The sequence below is a fragment of the Canis aureus genome, chromosome 24 (assembly GCF_053574225.1).
Source record: "Canis aureus isolate CA01 chromosome 24, VMU_Caureus_v.1.0, whole genome shotgun sequence".
NCBI lineage: Eukaryota > Metazoa > Chordata > Mammalia > Carnivora > Canidae > Canis > Canis aureus.
In genome coordinates, this window is record NC_135634.1 from 29496274 (window position 1) to 29508713 (window position 12440).

The 12440-nt window shown below is 38.6% G+C and overlaps 1 protein-coding gene across 1 annotated transcript in view; it reads left to right on the forward strand.

Moving 5' to 3' along the window:
• The window catches only part of KIF13B (kinesin family member 13B), a 199302-nt gene that overhangs the window by 173193 nt on the left and 13669 nt on the right, over positions 1 to 12440 (forward strand). The gene's annotated exons all lie outside the window — the stretch shown is intronic.

Sequence of the window (12440 nt, forward strand, 5' to 3'; positions counted from 1 at the left end):
CTTATCCACATTCACTTAAAACATTCAAGTTGCAGAAATGCAGGTGAATCCTTGTCCTAGAACTTAACTATTTAAAAGAATTTTCTGAGTTTATGAAGGCATATTCAAGGATAGTGGTATTAGTTTTGTAAGGCTGCTGTACAGATATATAATTTTTTATATCTAGCATTGTATAAATATGTACTTAAGCAGATGTGTACACATAGTGTATGAAAAAAATAAACGTCATGATTTTGGATGTTTGAACTAACTTTAAGCACATAGGGATGCTTGACAGTTACCAAAGAATCTATGACCACGAGAGCTAAAAGAAATAACTAGTCTAATACTCAGTTGGGGTTTAGGTAAAAATGATTTTTCCAAGGATTTGCTGTTGTATATGTTATTTTGTCCTAAACTTCTACATCATTGTTTTATAATGTATGATGCATGGACTCTCTGTGTCAGAATTTCTATGGTAGCTTTTTAAGAAAGGTAACTTTTAAAACAACAATAACAGCCTTACCTTATAACCCAGACTCCATGTAGGGGTGCCTTTGTAATCTGTATTTATAAGCACCCAAGGTGATTTTTACCAAGATGTAAAGTTTAATAAGTACTCTTTCAGTCACTCTTTGGTGAAGACAGAGTTGTAGAAGTTAAAGGAAGTTGGTATGGCATTAGAAGTTACTGAATCAGACTACCATAGTTATAGTTAGTTTGTAAAAGCTGCATTGAATTTTTGATATGGCAAGTCAGATCACTTGCTACAGTAAATTATTTTTACTGTTTGCGAGTAATTGATTGGTTCTTCTGGATATGAGAGGTACAGTCATGTGTTAGAAACGTAATGATGGGGATCCCTGGGTGGCGCAGCGGTTTGGCCCCTGCCTTTGGCCCAGGGCGCGATCCTGGAGACCCGGGATCGAATCCCACGTCGGGCTCCCGGTGCATGGAGCCTGCTTCTCCCTCTGCCTGTGTCTCTGCCTCTCTCTCTCTCTCTCTCTCTCTCTCTCTGTGACTATCATAAATAAAAAAAAAAAAAAAAAAAAAAGAAGAAACGTAGTGATGGCAAATAGCTGCATTTTGTAATGTCCAGTTTAAGAAAGGTGATCATGAGATATTTTGAAGATCTCTTGCACAATATTTGTCCATTCAGTTTACTTTGTTTGAGCATATGTGAGCAAAAATATTAAAAAGTTACCCCAAATATTTCATATTTCATAAATAAATGAAAATATAGATACAAAACTGGTCCTAATGGAGACACCAATGGTGGAGCTAAATGGTCCAGTTGGTTGTGAAACCCCCACTCCACTCCACTGATGGGCCTTTCCTGAAGGGTACCAGGGAGCTGCATCTTGCCTGCACCGTTCCAGTGTCCTCTGACATGGCATCATACTTGAAACACTCATCTCTAGGCTTCAGCGTGGTGACATTTGCCTGGTTTCTCTCCTGCTGACCGCTCAGTCTTTCTCAATTGCCTTTTTGGGGACCATTTATTCCATCAGGCTGGTAACATTCAGGGGCCCAGAGCTCCATCCTGGACCTTCTCTCCATGGGTCATCTCATTCAGTTCCATGGCTTTAACTATTTATGTATTGACAATGTTCATATTTCTATCTCCAGCCCTGACTTTGCCCCTGAGCTCTGGCCTCATGGAGCTAACTGCCCATTAAGCTTTCCCACTTCTAAATCAATTAGGCATTCACATTTTACCAGTCCAGAACATTACTCTTGGTTTCAGCTCACAAGTCTGTTTACTCTCAACACACAGAAGACTTAAAAATACATGCCCATCTCAGTATATAGCACAGATGTCCACCTAGTTGCTCATCCCTCACAAAGAGTCCATCAGTAAGATTTCGTAGGTACTGATTCCAATCCAGCAACTCCTGGTCATCTCCATTTCTCATCAGTCATTCATGCCACCGTAGTCTCTTGTCCAGATGATTGCAGCAGCCTACATACAGGTCTGTCTGACACTCTTTGCCTCATGAAGTCTTTTATTCACAAAGTAGCCTAAGTGGCCTTCCAAAGTCTTACTTTAGTTCATGGCTTGAAATCTTCCACTGCTTCTCACTAAAAGTGAATAAAATCGGGACACCTGGATGGCTCAGTGGTTGAGCATCTGCCTTCAGCTCAGGGCGTGATCCCCGTGTGGGGATCGAGTCCCACCACTCCCTGTGAGGAGCCTGCTTCTCTCTCTGCCTGTGTCTCTGCCTCTCTCTTTGTGTCTCTCATGAATAAATGAATAAAATCTTAAAAAAAAAAAAAAAAGAAAGTGAATAAAATCTAAATTCCTTGCTGTGCCTTCCATTGTCTTATATGATCTGATCCCCTGACCTTTCATCTTTATGCCCTTTATTTCTTCTTTGTTCACCATACTAAGCCATTTTGGCCTTTTCTTTCTTTGTTTTTCTTTCCTTCCTTCCTGCCTTCCTTTCTTATTCATTTGAGAGAGAGCACATGAGCAGGGGACAGGGAGGAGGGCCAGAGGGACAGGGAGAAGCCAACTCCCCATTAAGCAGGGAGGCTGAGGTGAGCCTTGATCCTAGGATGCTAAGATTATGACCTGAGCTGAAAGCAGTTGCCTAATTGCACCACCCAGGCACCCCTCTTTCTTATCTCATGAACACATGAAGTTCATTTTGGTCTGAAGAATTTTTTGCATTTGCCTTTCCTTCTACTTGGAATACTCTTTGCCAGAGTCATTGCATGATTGCTAGATCTCTAGTAGAGTGATCTACTATTTAGAATAGTCAGGATAGGCCAATTTTTTTTTATTTTTTTAAATTTTTATTTATTTATTTATAATAGTCACACACAGAGAGAGAGAGAGAGAGGCAGAGACACAGGCAGAGGGAGAAGCAGGCTCCATGCACCAGGAGCCCGACGTGGGATTCGATCCCGGGTCTCCAGGATCGCGCCCTGGGCCAAAGGCAGGCGCTAAACCGCTGCGCCACCCAGGGTTCCCAGGATAGGCCAGTTTAAGGAAGTACATTTGCATTTAGAGTGGCCTCCACCAATTAAATTAAAACAACAGCTTCCATCACATCAGTACACTACTACCATATTTAATCTTTTCATTGGATGTTATTATGTTATATGTTTATTGCTTAACTCCTCTCTAGAATGTAATCCTTGAGGGCAGGGGCATAGTTGATATGAAATGTGTATTGGTTGACCATTGACATATATTCAGATTATAATATTAGATAGTTTATTTGTATCAGTGTCATCCAGCGGTATAAAGAATGTTTACAGGTGAGAGAATCACATCTGAGGGGGCACTTGCGATATCAAGACATAATTATGAACTTTCTTTCCTGGATTGATAGAAGTTCCTTTATAAAGAACTATTCCTAAAGGAGAGGACAACTTCAGCTTATCATTAGGATTTAGTTGATCAAAGATGCTTGTGTTCATCTAACTTATATTAACTATTTCTGGTAAAGCTCTAAGAGCAGTAAATTATAATTTTAAATGACATTGTTAAATAGAAGTTTCCCTTACTAGAGCCACTTTAAATATACTTTAAAGTCGTTGCCATCTGAATGGTGTTTCATCCTTGGAAATGGAGCATTGTAGTGCCAATGGGATTTCAAAATAACAGCAATAAGAACAATGCTGTATTAGTTAGATTTTTTAGTGCCCCCTCCAATTTCTTTTTTTTAAATAGTAGTCTTTACTATAATGCCATCCCATTTAGTTGGAAATCAGATTTGATACCTAAGCCTGAGAGTCTTACTTTTTTTTGATGATCTACCCTGCCCCTTCTTGTGGAACCTCCAACTCCTCCAGGAAAAAGATCAGCTTATTTCCAACCGGTCTTTGCCTCAGAGTTTCCTCTGCTATTACCCAGGAGTTAGGAGGAGGGAAGAGGAGGTTTTCTCTAGACTTAACAGCTATAGATTAGCCCACTGTATCTCAGATAATAAATGCTTCATCATTCTTCAGTTGACTTGTCTGGGTCTTACTTCAAGTGGGAAGCTCAGAAGTATATTCAAGCCCACACTTGAAAATGGTGCAATTATGATCTTTCTTTTCTAAATGACATACTTCTACCAAAGTAGCATATAAATTGTACTTTCTTTTACAGGCCAGTATTAGCTTGTGCTTCTGGACAGTTAGCATTCCCTTTTTTGTTTGCTTGTTTATTTGTTTACACTCTTGGCAAGGCAGTTCTCCTTTTTTATTATGTTGTTTAATCAGTGTGTAAAAATACTTAAAAAAAATAAAAAAAATACTTAAATAAGAAACTTTAGATCCATTTTTAAAATTTTTTCATCTTAATTTTGTTCTAATGTTCTTAGAATGTCAAGATATTTCTTGAGTAATTATTTAAAAAAATACATGTGTTCTAGCTATCATCTGCAAACTTTTTAAGGGCATAGTCTGTCTGCACTTGGGTCATAAACAGAATATTGAACAATGAGAGAGGAGGACCTTGTCATAGGCAACTCAGGATCACTCCTCAAGTCACAGGATGTTTTAGTTCTGTATTTTCATTAACTGCCACCTCCAATCCACAGTTCTTCCTCTTTCTACCAAAGAGACCATGGGAGACTTTGTTAGATACATTATGGAAATAAAGGAACACCATGTCTTGGCCTTTCTCTGTATCACCAGTCTTGTAAGCCTAAAGCACATTCAGGCTGACCAACATTCCTAGACTATATGTTCACTACCTGGCTTTGTCATAGCTCTGTGTGAGGTATCTAATGGTATGACTTACCAGTAGTGTAAAGAAATACACAAATATTGTGAAGTTTGCTTTCTATTTTAATTCCATGTTTTGTTTGCTGCTAGTGCTTTGTTAATGCACTCATTTCAGTGGCCTATATGAATAGTCATTAAATAATCAATACCAGACTAAAAAAACTATGTGTTATAGAATAACATTAAAGACAGAACCCAGGAAAAATAGAAATCAGGGCATATGCCTAAAAGGAATCTGGATCAATTTTACAGTATGGGAAAGAATAAATATGAGATTAATATTGCATAAGACTCAGAGATAATAAATGGATAGTAACCTTGCAGAAGATATGTAATGTTTAACAGCACAAAAAACAAAAACAACCCCCCCCACATGGTTTGAGAATCAACAGAAACAATACATGGTAACCAAATAGACCATGTATGGTAGCACATTCTTTTATTTCTACCCCACCCTCAACTTTCTCTTTTTATCATTTGGAAAGCTATTTCTCTCTCCATTTCCCATCGAACTATGATGAAAGATATTAAAACTTCTTCCTTTTCTGTATTTCTGTCCCAGTTTAGTTTGGAGGCTTAAAGTCCTCTGAAATAGTCACAATATTGAAGAAACCCCCATGGACTCACCTGAATGCTACCCTTGGCATTATTAGACCACACTTAGATTACTGCACTTGGTTCGGGATATGTTACTACGGGAAATCCATTGACCAATTGGAATTATTTCAGGGGATAACGTCAGAAATGATTTATGAGGAAGGATTAAAGGAGTTATTTATAGCTTGACCAAACAATGACTAAGAGAGCTGACTGTATAAGCATTCAAGGGACGGCAGCGCCAAGGCGGGGAGAACTGTGTAAGGATGGCTCGCTACAGCAGGGGGTGGAAGGCGTAGAATGACAGAGATGAAATTAACAAAGAGAATGGTAGCAGCTGTGAATAAGTAGGGTGATTTAGAGATAGCAGGGTGCTCTCTTAAAAAAAAAGGAACGCTGTGGAATTTCTGTCACTTCTGTTTTTTAAAAAATAAGATTTTGAGGAAATAAAAATAGTTGAGGTAAGAACTGAGGAATGGGATAGGACCTCTTTCTCTACCAGTCATTGCTATGTTTCCACTGTTAGGTAGAAGAGAAGCAGCAGTTGTGTAATGAAGGGGGGATGATTCTCAAAAAAGTACTTTTAATCAGTGTGTCCTTGACATTTTCAAACAAGAGTGTTTGATACCCTCCCCTCATGGAAAGATACAAACATATATCCATGGTGAAACTCTAACGAAAAGATTAATGTTTATTAACTTGTTCTTTGGAGTCAGCAGCTTTTCAGAACAAGATGCTATTATTTTTTGGCATTCTATTTCAATATTTGAAAAGATCTGTGGATCTTTCTGCATAGGGTAGAAATTAGTTTATTCTGAAGATTTAAAAACAAAGATTCATATATTTTATAAAACGTCTTGGTTTGAACATCTTCATAAAGACTTATGTTTCTCATTTTTATGGGAATTTGTTTTTGTTTGTAATCGATTTCTAAATTCCAGAAATGCAAAGACTCTGCACTGAAAGAGGTGGCAGCTGACAAAATTGCAGTCTTTGACCTTCTGATGCAAGTTTAGTAACTAATCTGGAAAATAATGAACTGCAATTAATGAAATCTCTACTCATATTCAAGTGTGTTTCTCAGACAGCACATAAAATAATTGAAAGAACTTCCTGCTCTCTAATTAGTTAGATTGAATTAATTTGGCATAATAGCTTTTTTCATGTATCTAGAAGTTTGTGTTCAGATGAAGCTATTTATGTACTTCAAACCGTAGGACTCCAAATGGTATCTTTGGTTCATCTAGAGAATTAAAGAGTTAATAATATTCAGTTTAACTTCCACCATCAAAAGCACGGTCACATTTCTAGCCTATGTTTGTGTTACGGCCTATCCCTTTTCAGTGTCCTGCACTTCACTGGGGACTGTCTTGTCAACCACAGGGATATTTTTCTCCATTTTCAACACTGCTTCCACTGTAGAGGATGGACAAAGACTTGAGGGGCGAGAGCAGCACTCTGCACTTCTCTGATGCTGATTGAGAAGATGCCTATGTAGTTAGTGATATTGTCTTTCATGTTTGTGATCCTTCTATATATAAAATGGGAAAAAATAAACCAACTACTAGTTCTTCCCTTGTGCACAAAAATGGTGTTTTAGGGCTACTCATACTTGGACTCCTTTGATAAAACAAACCATATAAATGGTTATCCTTATGTCATCATCACCAATGGTTCGTCATCGTAACTAATTAAAATAAGAAAGAAGAATTTATGCCTTGTTTTCTAGTCTTCAGTGTTCCTTAATTGTTCAGTTATTTTTAAAATAATGTATATGGGGGTGCCTGGGTGGTTCAGTGGGTTAAGCCCCTGCCTTTGGCTCAGGTCATGGTCTCAGGGTCCTGGGATCAAGCCCAGCATTGGGTTTCTTGCTCAGAGGGGAATCTGCTTCTCCCTCTCCCTCTGCTCCTCCACCTTGCACATGTGCACTCACTCTGCTTCAAATAAATAAATCTTTAAATAAATACATCTTTAAAAAATTTAAAAGGAGCTCCTGGATTGCTCAGTGGTTGAGCGTCTGCCTTTGGCTCAGGTCGTGATCCAAGGGCCCTGGGATGGAGTCCTGCGTTGGGCTCCCTGTGGGGAGCCTGCTTCTCCCTCTGCCTGTGTCTCTGCCTCTCTCTTTGTGTCTCTCATGAATAAATAAATAAAATCTTTTAAAAATATATTTAAAAAATAATAATGTATATGAGCATTTCCCCCCTGTAATTTTGTAAGTAAACCACACATAATAAGTATATTTGGATGTGTTATGCTACATTTACTTGTTCTTGAGTTAACAGGCAAGTTTGCACAGGCTTTCTTGAGTACAAAATATTTTTTTTAATTTTTTAATTCAAGGCAAATGATTTCCATTCAGTTGCTTTAGGGATGAATTCTTAGGCACTTTTACTACTGATAGTTTCCCCAAATCATAACATTTTGCTCTCTTCACGCCAGAAATGTATGGATACTGTTTTGACAGGTAGTGAGTTGACAGGGTTGTCTTCACAATCAGATATAGGAGTTTAAATAGTGAAAATAAGAGTTTCTGAGGCAGTACAGAAGTTGGTTGAAGAGAGCTTAGTCTCTCTCTCTCTTTTTTTTAAACATTTTATTTATTTATTCATGAGAAACACAGGGAGAGAGAGAGGCAGAGACACAGACAGAGGAAAAAGCAGGTTCCATGCAGGGAGCCCAACGTGGAACTCAATCCCGGGACTCCAGGATCATGCCCCGGGCCAAAGGCAGGCGCTAAATCGCTGAGCCACCCAGGGATCCCCTGACCTTAGTCTCTTTATTCAGAAATTGTTGTTGTGCACTTTTGTATGAGTCTCTAGATTAGAGATTGGCTCACTTTTTTTTTTTTTGTGAAGGGCCATATAGTATTATTTGAGGCTTTGCAGTCCTGTCAAAACTAGCCATAGATAGTACTTGTAATAAGTGAGTCTGAATGTATTTTAAGAAAATTTTAGGGCAGCCCGGGTGGCGCAGCGGTTTAGCGCCGCCTGAGGCTCAGGGCGTGATCCTGGAGACCCGGGATCGAGTCCCACATCGGGCTCCCTGCATGGAGCCTGCTTCTCCCTCTGCCTGTGTCTCTGCCTCTCTCTCTCTAGCTGTGTCTCTATGAATAAATAAATAAAATCTTAAAAAAAAAAAAAGAAAATTTTATTTATAACCCCCAAATTTGAATTTCATATAGTGTTTTCATGTCACAAGTATTCTTTTATTTCAGTAATTTGAAAATGTAAAAACTATTCTTCACTTACTAGATATGCCATACAGGTAATAGTCTAGATTTAGACCCTATTTATTTATTTTTTTTTCTTAAGAGAGAATGTGTGAAAGGGGGATGGTGTGGGGGAGAGGGGGAGAGAGAGAGAGAAGATTACAAGTAGGCTGCATGATCAGCATGGAGCCCCACGGACATGGGGCTCCATCTCATGAACCTGACATCATGACCTGAGCCAAAACCAAGAGTCGGACACTTAACTGACCCTCAGGCGCACCAAAGATTTTTAAGATTCACAAATATTCTGTCTTCTAAGTAGACATCCTTCATAGATACTTGAAAAACTAATAACCACTATTTTGAATAAAGTGAAATTACATTCTTTTTTAAAAAAAATGTTTGTTTTTTGAAATTTTATTTGCTTGAGGAATGCCTGCGTGGCTTAGTGGTTGAGTGTCTACCTTTGGCTCAGGTCATAGTCCTGGGGTTCTGGACTTGAGTTCCCACAGGAAGCTTGCTTCTCCCTCTGCCTATGTCTCTGCCTCTCTCTGTGTGTCTCTCATGAATAAACAAACAAACAAACAAAAAGCTTTAAAAAAAGATTTACTTGAGAAAGAGTAAGCAAGAAGAGTGAGAGCATGCGTGCACTGGAGGGGAGGCAGAGGGACAGGGAGAAGCAGACTCCCTGCTGAGCAGGGAGCCCATAGGACTCAATTCCAGGACCTGAGCCAAAGGCAGAGGCTTAACTGACTGAGCCTCCCAGGTGCCCCATAAGTTGTTCTTTTCACATCAGTATTTAAGTGACTATTAACAATTCTCATATGGAAGTTTAAAAAGTAAACTGGATTCCATAAAAATAAGAATCCTTTCTGACAACTCCAGAAATATTCATATTTTCTATATCTAGTACCTCAAATAAGTTGAACTAACACATATATAAATAATATGGTGAAATAAAAAGTCTGTTTTGACGGTCTTATTCACTTTTACCCACTGATAAAATAGTTTACTTGTTGATCAAAGAAATAGGCCTCTTAGTTGTTTTTTATAATTAAATTTAAATGGGAATATCAGATATTAGGCCCTGAGTGCCTATTTCTGAGGAGCATAGGAACTCTATGTGAGGTTTTGTTCATACTGTATTCCCCCCAGCTGTTAGCACAGTCTTTGGAATATAGCAGCACCTGATACATGTTTGTGAATGAGTAAATTTACAATATCTAAGGTTCTTTATTTGAAAGAAAATATTTCAGTATTATATCAGTATTATATCCTGACTGGTTTGGGGGCTGATAACACAAATAAAATCTTTTGATTTATATTTTATATCAGATATAATTGTTGATTGTTTAAAACTGGGCTTATATAGTAAGCAAAGCTAGAAGTATCTTGGAAAACACCACAACATTCCAGTGATTAGGAAAACCATAGTATTTTACAAATGTGCTGAATGTTTACTGTGTGCCGAGGATTTTACATGCATTAGCCCAACAGTGGTGCTGAATTAGATCAGTGCTGTCCAGTAGAAATTTGTGAACCACACATGACATTTTAAATTTTCTGGTAAGCGCCTTTAAAAAAGTAAAAAGAAATAGCTCAAATTAATTTTAGTAATATAATTTACTTAGTTATAATCATAATATTGTCATTTCAATCTGTAATCAATATAAAAAATTACTGAGATATTTTCCCTTTTTTCCCTGTAAAGTTCTTGAAATTAAGTGTGTAGTTTTGCATTTCTAGCACATCTTAATTTGCATACTAAATTTTTGTTGCAAAAACTTCACTTTCTCAGTCAAATAGGCTGCATTTCAAGTGGTCAGTAGGCACATAGAGCTGGTGGCCACCATGGCACAGAGTTAGAGGGTGATATTAGATACTCAGATATTGAGGAAACTGAGACTCAGGTAGATTAAGCACCTTGTCTCAGGTTACAGAGCCTAGTGAGTGGCATACTGAGATTTATATTCAAGAAGCAAAGTTGCATCCACAGTTGTGATATTAAGAGATTTCACTGGATCTGATTAGAAATATGCAAGTGATTATATTGTAGAATGAATGAGTCTAAAGTATTTGAGGAAGGGACTGGTCAAGACATGGAAATACAGAATAGGGCCTATTTGTTGTTTTTTTTTAAGATTTTACTTATTTGACAGAGAGAGAAAGAGAACAAGCAGGGAGAACAGCAGACGGAAAGAGAGAAGTAGGCTCTCTGCCAAGCAGGGAGCCCGATGTGGGGCTCCATCCCAGGATCCTGAGATCATGGCCTGAGCCAAAGGCAGATGTTTAACCGACTGAGCCACCCAGGCATCCCTGTATTTTCTTTTCTTGCCCATTCCTTTCTTAAAAAAATTATCTGTAGGGGTGCCTGGGTGGCTCAATTGGTTTAGCGTCTGACTTCTGCTTGGGTCATGATCTTGGGGACCTGGGACTCAGCCCATGTTGGGCTCTGCACTCAGTGGGAAGTCTCCTTCCCGTTTCCCTCTCCCTCTGCCCCTCCCCGTGCTCATCCCCTCTCTCTGTCTGTCTCTCAAATAAATAAATAAATCAATAAAATCTTTTAAAAAAACTATCTGTGGGCAATGGGGAATCATTGACTGCTTTATAGCAGGAGAGTGATGTGATCAAATTTGCATTTCAGGAAGCTCTTCTGACTGCAATTTGGAGGGCAGATTTGAAGAGGATAAAACCTGAATCTCTTCAAGTCTATTTAGAAAACCTCATGAGGCATTGTAATATTGGGCAGAAAAATTAAGTCACCTTCCCATGCCTGGCACATTGATACTTTGATGTCACTGATTGAAAGGGGCATGTGGCAGGTAGGGTAAAAGTGTGTCTGGCAGGGACCAGCTGGCAGCCACCTGTCATCCTCTCTGGGAGGCATTGCTTAGAGAATGCATGTGGGCTGGATTACCACCTTCCAGATGTGCAACCCCAGAGGTGACCAGGTTTGCATGAACAAATGACTGATGGGTCAGGTAAAATGCTGAGTTACTTATTTAAAATAAGAAATATAATTTCCAGATGGACAAAAGTGCTGGTGTCATCATAAAAACATGCTCTTCACCAGATCACCTGTAAAGCCAGAGTGTGAATCCTGAGGCTGCTTGGTGAGTGGGGAGCTGCTCGTGTGAGCCAGATCCCGCAGGCAACTGAAGTGTCAGTCTCTGGACCAGTGCCGGGTGTTTCCTCCAGCTTTCCTCCTGTGACTTTGCAGTGCCCCTTCTTCCAGTCTACCCACCCTGCCTCTGATTAACATAACCTTTAAAAAGTATGTTTATATTGATTAGGTTATTGCTGAATCTTGATCTTTAGGTAATTGTACGTGTCTGTTTTTATCCATTGTTTGTAACTTTTATCAGAACATATTCAAAGATTAGGAAGTATTTTGGTTATATGGACTCCCCTTTCTTGGTTTTGTTTATTATGTTTTTCTCACATTAGCACCATGAAAATCCCAGGTTGTCTACTGGTTATTTGTAGGAAAGGTAAATTGTACATCTTATATTCTTATGCTTGGATTTAAATGATAGGTTAGAATTGTACAAAAAGGGGGTGCCTGGATGGTTCAGTCAGTAGACTGTGTGATTCTTGCTTTTGGGGTTGTAAGTTTGAGCTCCAGGTTCAGTGTAGAAATTACATAAAGAAACAAAATCTTTAAAAAAAGACATAGAAGATTATACTTGCTTAGAACCCATTGGAAGATGACATTTAAGAATTTATCCAATTCAGGGTAAGGGGTGATTATGAGGAGAGGTTCATTTTCAAACAAGAAAAAAACGCATCAGAAAATTCAGTAGTCTTGGAACGAAGTGATTATTTTTTGCTTTAAAATATTTCTCCCCTCTACCTACCCAAATGCCCAAATTTCAGAATGTCTTATCTTTCCCAAATTCTCTGTAACTGTACAATTTGGTCTTCTTCATGTCAC